Source organism: Gobius niger (genome assembly GCF_951799975.1).
Source record: "Gobius niger genome assembly, chromosome: 20".
Taxonomy (NCBI): domain Eukaryota; kingdom Metazoa; phylum Chordata; class Actinopteri; order Gobiiformes; family Gobiidae; genus Gobius; species Gobius niger.
Genome location: NC_136871.1, coordinates 4,136,468 through 4,154,164, shown reverse-complemented (window position 1 = coordinate 4,154,164; position 17,697 = coordinate 4,136,468). Strand labels below are relative to the sequence as shown.

Sequence of the window (17,697 nt, the reverse complement as noted above, 5' to 3'; positions counted from 1 at the left end):
TACATTATGGAAAAGAATGAACTTCATCACAATATGCAAATTTTTTGAGAAGGACCTGTACATGTACTTAAAGGCACACTGTGTAACATTATGGACTATACTGTTGCCATCAGTACAAAACATGTTTCTAATGATACAGAAACAAATACTGCAGTGGGTAAGCAAAGAAAGGATTTGGATGAGAACCTCACCTATTTAAATCTCAAATTCTGCTGCCTTTAGTCACATCTCCATGGAGACGAGCTGGAGACGTACCCACTACCACAGTGGCGTAGTAGGGTATAGGGCCCACGGCACTTGAAGGGCCCATCGCGGGCAGGGATCGGGCGCATTGTGCAGACTCAGTATGAAAATACTGTCAAAATTGATACTGAGTAATTTGCTGACAAAATTTAAATCTAAATAAATATTAAATATGAGGCTGTGTACGAATGTCCACACTATTCCCCATATAGTGACTATATAGTGCTCACGCCATTTTGTAGGGTGTCCGAATGTCCAGAGAGAAAAAAGTAGTGCACTCGAAATTTCCAACAATGCATCTGGAAAAGTAGTGAGCATCGATGGTCACTAAACGGGTCAATATAGACCACAATGCATTGCGAGAGTCGGAGAAGAGCCTGACAGAGACAGGTCTTTGAACTAAACAACACGACTGAAGTAAATCAGCTGTTTCAGTCGTGTGTTTGTGTTTCTCATAAATAAACGACCTAAATATAACCGGTTATGGTGAAAAGATGCTAACGTTAGCTGCTAATCTTTAGCTTGAGCTGTTAAATGACCGACAGCGTCCTCTCGAATAATCCAAGTCATTCACGTAAAATCCATGTGAAGTAAAAGCGTATCTGTCTCGTATTAATCCATAAATATTCCACTGTGACTATAAAGTCGACTATCTAGTGCGGGCCAACGTAGTGAATGAGGGGTTAGGGACTAGTGTGGACATTCGGATACAGCCTTAGTCTAAGAGCGTTAGCCGCTCCCCCGTGTCTGGTCTGGTGGCCTCACAGCTGCTGCAGCTCACGCTCTGAATATCTGCCGAATATCCAATATCCAACCAACTTTACCTCGGTGCTAGCCTGGCCTTAGCCATCAGTAAACTCCGGTCAGTTATAATTTGCCTACATGTACGTCTGGGTCTGATCTCAGCGGCCGCGTTACATCGGTTGAATTTCAACCTGCCATTCAGTGAGCGGAGGAGGCGGGGCTTGTAGGTGACGTCAAGCATTTGCTGGTTGTATTTTGTCTATGGCGGCGGATACGAAAATAAAGGAAGCTCTTTAAATTGTTCTGGCTCAGCTCCCAAACATCCAGAAATTGAAAGTGCCTTGGAATGCGCAAGGAATGTCCCGAAGAGTTATGATAGACTTATGATAGAGTTATTACATACGTCACAACCAAACACTAGCGAAAATCAGATCCAATCGTTTCAAAGGAGTTCACCCCTCCCACCTCATTCCACACTTTTAGAAACTTGGTGAAGAAGTGGCTTTTGGACAATCAGACATGTGAACACACCATGGTCTAAAGTCACCAACCACTGATACATTGCTGTGTCTTGCTGTGTGGAAGATTGTGGTGTTTTGTGTATTGTCGCTTTCTGATCTTTTATCTGTGGTAATTTACCTATTTTTTACATATTTAATATTGTCATTCATCATTCACTGTCTTTTTGTGTCTCTGAGATGGTGTTTTTGCTGTATGTTTGTGCCTGTTTGTCCTGTCTGTCATGACATCAACCTGCCATAGGACTACGGATGAAAATTAGCCTATATGGCTAACTACGACACATTTACATGTTGAAAAAACCCATGTCGATTAATGTGCACTGTCCCAATTCAAAACAAAAACAAAAACAAAAAAAACCCTTGTACAAAACAAAATGAGTACGAGGGTTGACTACCTCGGTGCCAGACCGGACATAGGCTAATCACTCAGCTACTGCAGAGGTTTGTTTTTCTGCGTGAAACCAGTGAACTTTTCCAGGCTATCCATGAGTTCTGAACAATGCGACTGATGGTGATTGCTAAACAGGAAGAACTTTTTCCGTGCCAACTCCTTGCCTTCAGGGCGCGTTTTAAGACGGAAGCATGTAGCGCATTGGCTCGCCTTGATCGCGGCTCTGTAGCAGCAACATTTATTGACGTTTGCACAGCTTTGTTTCTGTATCTCACCGTACCAGTCACTGTAGCCAGGGCAGAGCGGTCATTTTCAACGACCTAGGAGTGCCACGGGTCAGGAACGACTGACAGGGCTTTTCACCAAGGTGTTGGTTCAGAGCTGGTTCTGGTGCCGGTTGGTTCCATACTGACTTGGTTTTCCACCAAAATGAGAGCTGTGCCTATTGTCATAGCAACGCTTTGGGAAGTCAACATAAAACATGGATAGTAACATCTTACTACAGCCACTTCTGGTTATAAAATACAGAAAAATAAGTTTATGTTTCAGTCACAGCAGCCGTTAACATTTTGATTTCTTCTTTCTAACTCTTGTTTTAGCTAAAGAGCATAAAGCAAAACAACGGTTTCCTCCACAGAGACTGTTTTGGCTTCTCCAGGAAGTTATAAGCACAAACTGACTAATATTGATTGTTTGTTGGGGGAGAGAGCCACGCCCCCAGCCGCTGACATCACTGGTGCTCGTTTCTTGGTCCAGCTTTTAATTGGTTCCCAACCGGCACCAGATTTTGGAACCAAGAGCCAGCGTTTTTTCAGTGGAAAACGAAAGAACCGGTTCTGAAACTGGAACTGGCCCAGAACCAGCACTGGCACCAGCTTGGTGGAAATGGGCATTGGCCAAACTCTCCATTGAAAATAACAGAGTGAGGAAACTGGATTTCATCAATAGTGAACTAGTTTGCTGAGCAGAAGGCACGCCCCCTTGTGTCCAGTTGTGTCCAAATGCCCGGACCAAAACTGGCACACTGGAGAGTTTGAATAATAAGTTGTTTGACCACACTAAAAGATTGAGTTGTATCGCTTACAGGCAAGTTACTTTTGCCTGGTTAGGATGGATTTGAGACTAAGAGGAAACACCAGTGGCTTGGGGGAATGGAGTGTTTGTGGTTGGTGTTGATATAGTTCATTTGAACATCTTGACTTACATGATCCACCAACTTAAACCACATTAAATGACATCAGATCTTTAGTCAACAGGAAATCTGGGCGCATTTCTACAGAAAACAGCAGGAAACTGATATTTGCAACAGAAATGTTTCAGATTTAGAGATAACGTTAAGAAATGTACCTGTATTAAACAAACAGGACGACGGCGGCACAGATGGTAGTGCAGGTCGTCTCATGGACGGAAGGTCACGGGTTTGAATCCTGCAGGTGTCCACTGTCTTGTGTCCTTCGGCAAGACACTTCACCCGCCTCGCCTCCAGTGTCTGTGTACATTAGTGCATAGCAGCACATTTAACATGAGGATTGTACTGCTCTTCGTCCTTCTACTACACTCAGGTAAAAAAAAATATTTTTCTTTTTATAAGGTCTTCTTTTCATCATTCTAAGGCATCAGTTTTCAGTTCACTCTTCAGTGGGTCCAGGAGGCATTGAGTTATTCCTATATGTTTGGCATTATTAGTTTTTCCTGTGGTCATTGACTTGTCAGGGAGAGCTTACAACCTATATGCCAGGGTGATGCCTCATTTGAAAGCCAAGACCTTCTAGTTTCTAAAAATATGTGTGAGATCTGTGTGAGTTAAAAACAACTTCCATTACATTTGCCATTCTTAACCCTACTTATATGGCAGGTAACAGGTTCATGGGCTCATGTTTGAGTGTTTTCTGTCTTTATTTTTCAACTCTTGCATTTATACTTTGCATTCCTCTACAGGGCTCTGGTTTGTTTAGTGAACACCTGGAGTCTCTCGTGAAAAAATACACACTTTATTTTCCTACTGCACAGCATACATACAATTAACTTTGATTTGAGAAAAACATTGAAATACAATTGTATAGCCTGAAATAATCCCAAGCACCCCCTGCTAAGTGCTTGCGTACCCCCAGGGGTTCTCGTACCCTTAGAAAACACTGTTTCATGGAAATGTACATCATTTTAGGATGCTCTAAGATACATGTAATTAAAAAGGGCCTGAACACTTTCTGAACCTAGAAGAGTCATATTTCCGGTAATAAACCAGTTCTTTGTGGCCCTCAGAGTTTTTGTTGTATCGACACATCTCCAGAGATAGTACTTTTCACTGCAAGTTAAACAATTTCCCACAATTAAAACCACAAAAGCTAACATTTTATTGTGAGACAGAGCTGCATTAAGGTTCCCAACGTAAATAAAGGTGTGTGGCACAGTTTGAACCTCTTTAAATGTACTGAGTGACTACTGATATTTGGCGCTCCACACCGTATACACTTCATTGAAAAAACACCGGACACCCCTCTCCTAAAGCATGCCAAAAAAGCCGCCTTATTCACCTTTTTCTGTATGTTTTGTTGCTTTGTTATGCATTTCTAGCTCATGATTTAGGACTGACTCACTTTGACATTGTCTTCTGCAGTATGGGGGGATTTGGATGAGTCGAATTCGGACGTTGGATGCCTTGGAGGCTGGTTTGAATTCACATGCAATTCAAGTAATACAATAGATCTCCAAGTAACTGGCCCCGATAACAGATCAATATGGATCCAAAATATTGAAAACAATAAATGGACGGCTGTGGACAAGCAGCGCTTCGTGTACCACAACACAACCGGGAAATACTGGAGAGTGTTTATGACACAACTTTCCAGCAATGACTTTGGAGAATACATGTGCAATAAAAGAAAAATAGACCTGGAAGATGGTGAGATTCAACACATTTAAGCAAAAATACATTTCAATATTGTGAAAAAGTTCATTTATTTCTGTAATACAACTTAACAAATGTGAAACTAATATATGATATAGACTCATTGCATGCAAAATGAGAGAAGTCAAGCCTTTATTTGTTATAATTTGGATTATTTTGGTTTACAGCTTGTAGAAAACCCAAATTCAAAATCTTGGAAGATTTGAATATTACATGACATCAAAATCTGCTGAGGTGAGACCAGGATGCTTCAATAGCTCCTTTGGCTCTTCTGCATTGTTCAGTCTCGTGTCTCTCATCTTTTGTCTGGCAATCCCCCATAGAGTTCACGTCAGGTTAGTTTGCTGGCAAATCAAGCACAGTAATCCGAAGTTCACTTGACCAGGATCGGTCCTTTAGGTAGTGAGGGCAGGTGCCAAGTCATGCTGGAAAATGAAGTCAGCATCTCCATAAAGCTTGTCTTTTGAAGGAAGCATGAAGTCCTCTAAAATCTCCTGGCAGACGATTACACTGACTCTGGACTTGATAAAGCACAGTGGACCAACACCAGCAGAAGACATGGCTCCTCAAATCATCAGACTGTGGAAACTTCACACTGGACTTCAAGCACCTTGGATTGTGTGCTTCTCCATTCTTCCTCCAGACTGTGGGACCTTGGTTTCCTCATGAGATGATCAGAAAAGAGATCTTTGGACCACTGAGCAACAGACCAGTACTTTCTTTCTTTAGCCCACGTAAAATGTTGTTTGTAGTTCAGGAGTGGTTTGATATGACATTTGAAGCCCATGGAGGCTCTTGAGGCACTGAGTCCAGCCTCAGTCCACTCCTTGTGAAGGTCCCCCATACTTTTGAATGGCCTCTTGACAATCCTCTCCAGCCTGCAGTCATCCCTGTGTCTTGTGCACCTTTTTCTTCAACACTTTTCCCATCCACTTAACCTTCTCTGAATGTGCTTTGATTTAGCACTTTGAGGACATAAAACTTCTTTTGCTGTTACCTTTTAAGGCTTTTGTCAATGATGGTTTTCTGCACAACTGTCAGGTCAGCAGTCTTTCCCATGATGGTGAATTCTACTGAACCACTGAGAGACCATTTAAAGGATCTGTATCATGCTATTTTAGTAAACTATAGGCATTTATATGATATATTGTACCTCTACCACTATGGAGCACTATTTTTTGTGAGAAATATAAGTATTTTCTGGGGGTATATTCCAAACGCGGAAGACAAGACGCTTCGATTCAGTTAACTCCGCCCCCTCTCTCCGAGCGTATTTGCCCATGCATTATTAGCAGAAAAATAAACATAAATATCACAGCAATAAGTGAAGTTACTTCACAATACAGCTATAAGGAGTTGACATCTGCAACACAGCTTCATAAATGGCTAACACACAAGCTAATACACATGCTAACACACACGCTAACACACATGCTAACACACAAGCTAACACACAGTTCATCCACTTTGATTCTGGCGACGGTTCACCAAACATCAGAGACAGTCACAGAAAAACACTATTTTGCTGATAGTCGCTGAATCCCAGAGAGAAATTCCAAATTGTGGCGAGTGTCCTCTTCTTTAGAAGGTTGAATAAAGTCCTGCTCCTCTCGTAGCCAAACGCGCTTTTCTCCGCGACATTATCGTTAGGTAAGAATGAAGAACAGGTGTGTCCAGAGTAGGTTAGAAAGAGCTCAATCTTCACATCCTTCAGTGCAAACATGACATCTGCTCAGACGCTCAGGAGGTGCGTTTGTTTTGTGTTTGTTGTCAGCCCTGACCTGGATGCGCTTACTTTTTGGATTTTTTTTTTTTAAAGCTGTTTTCTAAATTAAAATCAGTCCGTAAGGCAGTACATTACAGAAGTTATGCTCTTCCTGTTTGACACTATGACGTAAAAAACGTCAGAGTGTCACAACTCAGTGGTTGCAACTGTGAAGCACTTTGAATTGCCTTGTGTATGAATTGTGCTCTACAAATAAACTTGCCTTGCCTTGCCTTGGTTTTCCAGCAGAGGGTGGAGCTGCAGCAGGATTCAGGAGGATTGCTGAGAACTGCATGAATGAAGCTCAAACATTGTTTTTGATAAGGAAATAGCATAACGACAAGGCCAAAAGCTCCAAAAAGTTGATTTTGCATGATATAGGACCTTTAAAGTCTCAGAGACCCTTTGTAGGTGTTTTGGATTAATTTGCTGATGAAAGGTTGACAGTTTGAGCTGCAATACTGTCCCTTTTCACAACATTCTCAACTTTTGAGATTTTGACAAAATCATCAAAATGCAAAACAAAAACATATCACGTTACATGCAATGAGTCTCTATCATATATTAGTTTCACAAGTTTATTACCGAAATAAATGAACTTTTTCACAATATGAATATTTTTTATAGGCATTTCAGCATATTTGAAATGTGTGACAGTGAATTGTAAAGCGACATTAATGATTCTGTTTTAGATAACCCTGTCTGTCCCCAACGCTCACAAATTGTTCACATCGGAGGAAACACCGTGGTGTAAACTTTATCTGTAAAGAAAGAGCCCACACCTGTGACATACTGTCCCGAGGTCCAAAGCCTGGTTATCGCATCGGTGATGTGAGTCGACAGGACCAGGGGGTCTACTGGTGCGGGTACGACTCACGAGGTTACAAGGTGTCACAGGAAAAAATAGAACTTCAAGGTAAGAGAAGATCTGCACTCAACACATCTGTTCATTTATAGACAGTATGTGAATTATTTCTGTATGAACACTGCAGTGGAAGAGCACTCATTAGTAATACCTACACACAAAAAGAAAAACGTTGAATGATTGATGAAGATTAATGGCAGTATTACAGTTTTTTTCCAGTATGTACTGTATATATACTTTAGACCAGTGGTTCTCCAGTGGTATGTCTTCGGGACCCAACATTACCCTATAGCAGTGGTTCTCAACCTTTTGGAGCCGCGACCCCCATTAAAACAGTTCATTAGGATCGTGACCCCCGCCCGGGTCAGACCATGGGAAGAACAGGGACTTGACCTACATAATTCTTAAAAAAACAAGAAAAAACAAAGGCTAAAATAAAATGAATCAAATTTAGAACAAATAATAGCACCCTGGTAAAATAGCATGTATGCTACAATGCCATGATAATAATATATATTTTTATGTATATGCTCTGGCGACCCCCCAAACTGTCTCGTGACCGCCAGGTTGAGAACCCCTGCCCTATTCACCTTATTCCGGAGGCTCGCGTGAATTGTGCCCGCCCCTTTTCTCCTATGTGTTAACATGGGGCTGGAGAAGTCCACATAAAATCAGTCACTACACGAAAACACGGCCGTTTTTCGGCCGCACTGAGAAACGCTGCATTGTCGACATGTTGGTGCAAATGAACATCGGACATTTTACACAAATCAATCAACTAAACATCAGATTTGAGCGGAGAATATTTTCCCTCGTTCTCGGTTTAAATGAACGAGCTTCGCGCTCGACCGGAAGTGTCTGGACAACGAGGTGCCGAGACAACGCAAAAGTGGCAAAAGTGGCAAAAGTGGGCGTGGCGGGATAAGGTGAATAGGAAGACCCAAATATAATTGTAATTTGTCACATTTCGTTTAAAATATTTTATATTTTCCACACACTTTTTCATTGAACAAGCTGCAGATATGCCTTAAGGCTGAAATCAGGATCAAAACAACACATTTGAACAGACTCCAGATATAATAATTACAGATTAGAGATTAATACCTATTCAGCCCCATTCATAGAAAAAGTCCCGAATCCCTCTGTGAAACTTATGCCCGCTCAGACTCCTCCTCCACAGCCTGTTCCAATGGCCGTGGCTGCCCTGCTTTTTGACCACAAACGTGGGGGCCGCCATTGCTCCGCCGTTGCTGCAGTACCTCCATATCGCCGCTAGGCCCCCATTGAAAAGCATTGGACTTTAGACACGTTGAAAACTACTTTAAAGCCTGGTTTCAATTGTTTCAACACTAGACTAGGCTAGATCTTCCTCCTGAGATAACGCTGGGTTAATCATAATATATGAAACCAGGCTGGTTTTCGTAATATGAATTTTTGAAATCTCGTACTTAATGAGGCTCGGACTGTTAGCATTGGAGCAGTGGAGCTACACGTCACGCAAGGGCCGAGTCTACAGTGAAAATCCCGCCCGTATGTCCTTTTTAGGAACATGCTTCGTCAGAGCTGGGGAGGAGGAGTCTGTAAATCCGCCATCAATTCCCCACGGCCGTGGTCATTCTGGTAAACGGGGAGGAGTGAGCATACGACGTCCATTTTTTCTACAGTCTATGGCCTGTTCCTTAAAAGGGCAAAAAGGCGGGAAACCCTGCTCTCTATTTCAGGCTGATAAACAAAAACCAGCGTGGTTACAAATATTTTACCTACGCCATTGTTTTCACATCGATTTTTTTTTGAAAAAAAGGAAATCTCTTTGGAGCCAGGCCTTTCAGGGAGGTATGAAGTCCCACTAGAATCAATTCTCCCAAGTGTCTCTTGGAGTCGCCCCTGGCCACAAGGGGCCGGTATTACACCAATGTCAGCTCCCCGGCACAAGGACCATACAGAAGCAGTTCCTCGCCCATTGGTTTCCATGCAGTTTCAGATGGAAAATATGGAAAAAATGTACTTATTTAACAAACTAAAGATGTATTCACAGTTCATTATTTTAATATTGACACAAATGTATTACAATATTTAAATACTTAGTTGTTACATACCGTATTTTGGGCCATTTGAGCTGCAAACTTCTTCAGTCACTCACAATCCATCAAACAGAGAACAAACTTAACAATCAAGTCAATTTCTCTTTTCATCTCAATCTTTATGTGTCTCCTTGTAGTTGTGGAAGTCACGAAGAGAAGTGTCAACCCTGGACAGGACTTGACCCATCAATGCAACTATGCCAATGTTTCTATTAAGAAGTTTGTCTGTAAAGGAGAGTCTTCCACAAAGTGTCAAGACCTCGTCAACACGTCCCAAAAGTCCAATGGGAGGTTTACACTTGTAGATGTAAAAACAAACTGGATGATCCTAACTATTCGACATGTAACCATTGAAGACAGTGGATCTTATTGGTTTGGGTTTGTAAGGACTGGAACTAGAATTGAAAAAGTCTTCTTCCACAAACTGGAGCTGACCGTGGGTGAGCATGACTTCATTTTACACAGTTTAGCTTCAGTCACAGCGGCTCGATCTCTTTAACATCCTGCCCTGTCTCATCTATCGTCCAAGTTTGTTTAAAGGTTTTAAAGCCATGCTACATCCAACTTTTTTTTTAAACTTTCACAGATGTTGTCAAGCCTTCCCCATACAGTACTTCCCGTCCTGCTAATTTTACTTCTCCAACTCTGTCGCCTCAACATCAGGGTAAGGTACTGTTTAGTTGCCGTCATCGAGACCATCGACAGGGGCTTATCACCAGCTTGTCCCCACGGATCTGCTGAAACATGAGATTTAAACACATCGGGCCCGATCTTCCGCCTGGCACAAGGACAGTCTTTGTCGAGGCTGCGATCCTGCATAAACAAAACCTTGAGCTCGTGCTTTCGTTGGTCACCTGAGGGCATCACATTTATTTCCAATTGTATAAAAAATATATTATCAGCGTTTTTGCTTTCTTTTAGTTAAGATTAGTTAAGTTTAGTCTTTATTGAAGGGACAGTGCACAGAGACATTAAAGGGGCGAGATGCAAGCTAGCCATTTTACACTTACTACTGCCACCTCAGGTCATACGTGTAACTGCACCTTCTACATTAAAGGAATAGGCCACCGTTTTTACATACAGAGATATGTTCTTACCTTAGCTTTGACGAGTTCTTTAGGACCTGTCTGATCTTCCCCCGTGCCTTCAGTCACGTAAACACAGCGCAGACGGCGTTAGCATTTAGCCTCTCCCTCTCTCCACTATAGCTCCAAAACAGGTCAAGATAGAAGCTACCACGTTTTCCCTATTTAAATATGGTTACGTGAAGTGTTACACTACAAAGTATAATTACACAAAATTAAACAATGTGGATTTTCTAAGCGGATAAAAGGGGGAACTATATTGTAAGGCGTAATAATACCAGGAGTAGTTTGAAATCCGCGCAGTAATCTTCACTTTACTGTGCGGATGCCAAACTACTCCTGGTATTATTACGCCTCACAATATAGTTCCCCCTTCACGTAACCATATTTAAATAGGGAAAACGTGGAAGAGCTTGGTAGCTTCTATCTTGACCTGTTTTGGAGCTATAGAGGAGAGAGGGAGAGGCTAAATGCTAACGCCGTCTGCGCTGTGTTTACGTGACTGAAGGTAAGAACATATCTCAGTATGTAAAAACGGTGGCCTGTTCCTTTAAGCTCGTGCATGACGGCAATTCAGACCCGAAGTAACACAGTTTTGAGTGCAGGATTTTAGAGGCAGTTGTGTTGAACAGGTCTGGGCTCATTCTACACATTAGGACATTGTTGGAACATGTAGGGGGAGGAAATACATAATTTTATCATTTTTAAACTCTGTATAGTCCCTTTAACCTGAAAGACAGATATGTTCTGCACCAGATTATAGCTAAGTACAGGTAAAAACAATATATATATATACACAATAGCATGCGATGAAATAAGCAATCAAAATATGCCCTTTCGCTGACACTGGCCCTCACGCACACACATACATAGACACAAATTTTATAATATATTTCAGATTTCATAGTAAAATGTAAGCTGATGCTAAATTCTTGCAGGAAGCGATATGTTGTGAAATAGCGACACACACGGCGATAAGGGGTTAACAGCAGCCTGTGCGTCTTCCCTGTGTCAGTCTCATTTCTCTGCTACTCACCTGATTTGGCGATAGGGTTTTGTCTGACAGATAAATGCAGCCTGTGCGTAGAACTATTATCAACTACTTTTAATCTGTGGTCTTTTCACTCCTCTTTTACAGATTTGCTTCAGAAAACTGTGGTTGTTGTAATACCGGTCTGTGTGGCCGTTCTTCTGCTCGCGTTGTTTGGGTTCTGCATCCACAAAAGTACGTTTTCACACACATGAAGTCACATTTAACTATATTACCAAAAAAAAGAAAAAAGTACCCGTTTTTTTGTGATGTTTATAGTTTCACGTCCTTATTGGACACTGACAGGAAGATAGACAGAGGCAAACAATTTTAAACTGTTGCCATGCCGACCATGTTATCTCAATGGGAAATGAGTCGATCTGCTGTGGAACTTTACCGCCAACTATGTAGCTTAAAATTCAAGTAACAAGATATATGCACATTTTCTTCCAACCTTTCTTTTCAATTCATTAAAATTGCTGCCTCACAGACGTAAAATGATAACTATTAATTACAATAGTTCATCCAAATGAGCCATACTTTCAAAAACATTCAAACCTGTCCATGTTATTCACTCTTTCAGGACTGAGCAGCTCCAGAAAAACAGCGCAAACTCTCGAAGAGGTGAGTACGGACACAATGTGCAATAGTAGTAACGGCGTGTAGCTTTAGGAATGTGCAATTTATAATAGATGACAAGCTACACATCATGAACACTGTATTAGTTTTAGAAGAACACTAAGAACGACAGCTCAGTGACTGGTTAAACCTGCCTGTCACTCTCTGAAAACATGAATGAGAATGACCAATTGGAGGAGCGGGTGGGAAACGTGTCTCTGTGAGTGAGCATTTAGCACTGAACCATCCATTATCAACACTCTTGCTTATTATTTTTTTGAGTTTTAGAAGTATTGACTGACCTACTATTCACCAACGCTCCATAGCATTATGGACAATGGCATTATTAGTAAAAATACTTACAGTATCGTAAGTACAATAAGCAATAACCTTAAGCAAACCCTGCCACAACTGTGACGTCATCAATCACCCCCCACAGTCCTTTTCCTTACCCTGTCAATGGTATTTTAGATATTTTCTACCTTGATTTATATTTTTCGCTCAAAGTTAGTGTTATTTAGATATGTATATCTTTATTCATTGATTGCACATAACTGTTTGGGATTGCACGTTTTCTTTCTAACTGTCAGTAGTAGTGACAGTAATAGGGCTGTAGTCATAGAATGTCAAACAAGAGCAAATCAAGATCTGCTCAAAGTAAAAAACCAAAACATCCAATTCTAACTTGTTTTTGCATGATTATCTCGTGAAGGAGCACTGTTATGAAGAGATACCACAGCGCCCCCAACGGTCCGGCTCTGGAACTGCACTGAAGACCATTTATGCCACGGCCACGGCTCCCGGCAGCTCTGGGAATGAGCAGCTTTCTGATGAAACATTCAAAGAAAATGTTCTGTATGATTCTCATTGATTAACATTAACATTATACGCAATGCATTGATTCACTTTTTACAATCTGAAAACATCTGTGAGCAGCGCGAGTAAAGCTGCATCTATAAATAAGCTTGTTATGACTAAATTGTGCTTTATTTGCTACAATGTGCATTATGTAGAATGACTTCTGTCTCACTGATTGATTTCTGTCTTATTGTGGATTAATTTTCAAACTCATATTGATTTTTGACGCCTGTGTGTACGTGTGGATGCAAAGTGTTATTCTGTGGTAAATGAAATGTCTGTAAAACAACAAAGTCCTGTGTGTGTTTGTTAATGCAAAGCAGATGATCAGAGAGAGCTGAGTTGAACAGTAGAAACACACAAGAAAACCACGAGAGTCAAATGTGGCTCTCGGACCAGTTTTAAAGGACGACACCAGGCTTCGAACTGACCAAACAGCTGAAGAAGTTTAGAAAATCACAGACCGTCACCATCATAGTGACAAAGCTTTAGCACAGGAGACAAATGCAGAAGAAACCTGATCAAATCAAAGTCTCAATGAAAGGATCTGCTTGTTTTCTATTCTTCCATTTTAAATGTGATTAGTAAGATGGAAATTGGGAGACTCATTTTTAGAAGGAGGCGATATCGCTGGACATGTACAGGACCATTTAGTAAAGAATTATGGGACAAGAGAAAGACAAGAGGTCCACTCACTTTGCTAAAAATAATATTTATTAAGAGAAAACGTTGGCATTATACATGAACGTTCTTACAGCAAAAAATTTTTATTTTACAACTCAATTTTGCATTTCCATATAAATAAGACACAAAGAACAAAACTAAAATTGTCTAAATAAGAAAAGTAAAAAGGTATTTGTTTTACAGTATTATGGCATTATCAAATGTACTAGCAAATATCTAAGATTGCAATCATGCAGGGTTTCCGTGTGGTATTAAAAGCATTAAGAGGGCCTTAAATGTCATTAAAAAGCATTAAATTAGATTCAAACTGGCATCAAATCTAAATGTATTGGAAAATTATGACATTGCTCAACAATAGGTTCACCGAAAACAACAAAATGATCGTCTAAAATATATTCATTTGTGGTTTTCGCTGAAATTCAACACTTTTTTTTTGCTCAAATGTCGCCCGTTTTTTCCAATTTGTCCCATAATACCAGGAGTAGTTCGGCATCCGCACAGTAAAGTGAAGATATTACTGTGTGGATGTAGCCTGGCTAACACCAGACTAAAATCACAAGTGATATTTAGTCTGGGGACCACCAATTCATTTTCTCGTAGGAGAGGTGTGGTTTACGATCATCCATACTCGTTTATTGGGCGATACGAAAAAGAAAAAAAAAAGTCTCATGCGTCTGCACGTAGCCATGGCCAATCGTATCATCGTATGAGATGACGTATGACGTACCCGCTGTAAACTTTTGAGCTAAATTATTTAGAACAAGGTCTAAAGCTTGATCAAAAAATACCATCGTGTCTGCTGCTGTCATGTTGGATCCGTAAATAAACTTTTTTTTTATTATCCGTAAATAAACTACAAGCTTCCGTATATCGAATAGCGCGTCATCGTCTTGCCGTCCCTCCTCGCTCTGTGATTGGTTCCCAAATCCACCGGAGATTTCGGCCATGGTCCCCAGGCTGTTGTGCAGTTCGAAATAATTCGAGCGCACACAGCAGCATGGTGTTAGCCAGGTTAGTGTGGATGCCAAACTACTCCTGGTATTCAAACGCCTTACAATATAGTTCCCCCTTTTATCCGCTTAGAAAATCCACATTGTTTAATTTTGTGTAATTATACTTTGTAGTGGAACACTTCACGTAACCATATTTAAATAGGGAAAACGTGGAAGAGCTTGGTAGCTTCTATCTTGACCTGTTTTGGAGCTATAGAGGAGAGAGGGAGAGGCTAAATGCTAACGCCGTCTGCGCTGTGTTTACGTGACTGAAGGCACGGGTGAAGATCAGACAGGTCCTAAAGAACTCGTCAAAGCTAAGGTAAGAACATATCTCAGTATGTAAAAACGGTGGCCTATTCCTTTAAAGGGGCTAGATTTTTTTATTTATTGGTTTATTTGGTCGGGACTAATTTCCATCCGTCGTCCCCCATGCACAGTCACAAACACACTCTCATTCATCCTGGCCTATTGTATTGTACATGTTTTTAGTGGTAGGGGAAGCCGGAGTACCCGGAGGAAACCTACACAGACACGGGGAGAACATGCAAACTCCACACAGAAAGGCCCCGTCCAGGTGGGAATCGAACCCGGACCTTCTAGCTGTGAAGCACAAGCACTAACCACTGTGCTACCGTGCCGCCCTAGATGCAAGTTAGCCATTTAATGCTCACTACTGCCACCTCAGGTCAGACGTGTAACTGCAGCTTCTATATTAAGCTCGTGCATGACGGCACTTCAGACCCGAATTAACACTTTTCTGAGTGACAGTGCAGGATTTTAGAGGCAGTTGTGGTGAACAGGGCTGAGCTCATTCTACACATTATACATGGCTGGAACATGTAGGGGGAGGAAAATACATTATTATTATTTTTTTAAACTCTGTATAGTCCCTATAAGAAATTAAATATATGAAATATGTAATATATATTATTCTGTGTAAAATATAAGTAGTATATATGGGCATTAAAAAGCATTAAAATGGATTTGCTTGCAGTATAAAAACCCCATTGCATTAGTACTTTCTGTTAACGTTGCAGTACAGGGGCTCCTCAGACGAGGCCTCCTGGACGGTGCATGTGTCTGCTCTCTTATTGAACACAGTGCTGTATAGACAGTGAGAGGAGCTGGGTTCGGGCTCAGAGGTGTTTCCCCTTCTCCCAAAACCAACGGTCACATAGTGAAGTGAGTCCTCGCAGGGATCGTCTGTGGCGTAAGCCGCGGTCACCGCCCTCCTCGCGGTCGGCGACTGCACCTCCTCCTTTAGATCAAATCATGAGACTTTAACTTTTTTATTGTCATTATTCATGAACGGACCAAGTTGTACAAACCTGTCTGTTAGTCTGAGGCGGCGCGTCATTTCTTCTCATGCCTGAAGAAATTCACAAAACAGTGAATACATTGAAGAATGTTGACATGTAGCGAGTACAGCATGTGCACAGTCCAAAACAACAGTATGGCCTTAAAGATGCATTATGCAACTTTTATGGAGAAAAATAGGTGTATGTTTGTGCGTGTTTGACCTTGTAGTGACCCAGCGGCTGAATGAGTGGTCAGCTCATGGTGCCTTTACTTTCGATCACAGTGATCTCTAGGACGCTCATCAGGATCAGGAGGGGTGTGGGTGGAAAGTGTGTGGGTTTTAGAAGGTATAGGACTGTGTGAGTGAGTGCAGGGGTGAATGTGCAGAATACATGTTGAGGCCTGACTGATGCTCTGCAGAGTGAGTGGTGTGTGGTGTAGCCGGGCCTGGTCCGGTTGGGGACAGAGGACGGAAATTAGCTTGAGCTGTAATCCTGCACTTTAAGTATACTGTCCTTTGTGTAAATGCTTTGCCCCTTTTAAATAAATAAGTACCAATACAAAATCAGTTGTTTAGAAGGTTTTCACTGACGGACACGCTCACTAGAAAACCCACAAAACAATTGATCCTGGACCGTGATTGAAAGCATAGGTACCATTCTGTCCGCTTACACAGCCCCTGGATCACTACATGGTCAAATACGCACAAATATACTCTGTTTCTTCCACATAAAAAGTTGCATAATGCACCTTTAAACTGAACCCTCACTCCTTTTCAAATATGTAAAAGAAAGAGATGAAAAGTGTTTGCATTCATGTGACACAAAGCTATGAAGGTGGGAAAAGCAGCAACGCGTCAAACAAGGAGGCAGGACTGAGACGAGGGGGAAGAAAACCTCTAGTTTAGTTTAGTTTATTTCAGTCAGTATCTTCACACAGACACGATTTACTCCAAAACATGAAAACACAGAAACAACGACTGAAAAGGGTTTTGGCTGAAGTGAAACACTTATCTAAAGCCAAACCCTATTGCAACTTATAGCAACTTAGAGTCTACAGCAGTTTTATCATCTGCAAGATGAGGACAAATGATTATGTTTCTGTATCAATTAGTTACAAAATGAATTCGCACAAGTCACACATCAATCAATAATGTAACGTAAAAACAAAATATAGTGCACACAGGAGAGTTTATATGCGAGTTTGCGCTAGTGCCTTATAACTACTAATTACATCAGATTTGAACATTTTTTTGAAAGCGTTTAAGGATGTTGAGTTTTTTAAGGTGTCATTCAGACTATTCCAGACGTTTACTCCTCTGACTGAGACACATCTGGCTTTGGTGTTTGTTCCAAATGCTCTTTTCTGATAGATATGAGTTCCTCTGAGATTATAGCCAGTCTCTCTGGGTTTAAACCTTTCTTGTATACATTCAGGAAGCTTATGGTTATGCACCTTATACATAACAATAGCAGTGCCAAGATCAACTAAGTCGTGTAGTTTTAGTATTTTTAATTTAATGAACAAAGGATTTGTTGGGGCATTATAATCTGCATAGCTGACTATTCTGACCGCTTTTTTTTGTAGGATAAAAATGGGTTGGATTGTAC

The 17,697-nt window shown here is 41.1% G+C and overlaps 1 long non-coding RNA gene across 1 annotated transcript; it reads left to right on the top strand.

Moving 5' to 3' along the window:
* The first annotated feature begins 9,907 nt into the window (after positions 1-9,907).
* On the top strand, positions 9,908-13,211 carry LOC306980130. Its single transcript, XR_013793993.1, has 4 exons — positions 9,908-9,958; positions 11,742-11,828; positions 12,217-12,257; positions 12,964-13,211. It is a non-coding gene; the product is annotated as an uncharacterized lncRNA (long non-coding RNA).
* Positions 13,212-17,697: the final 4,486 nt, after the last annotated feature.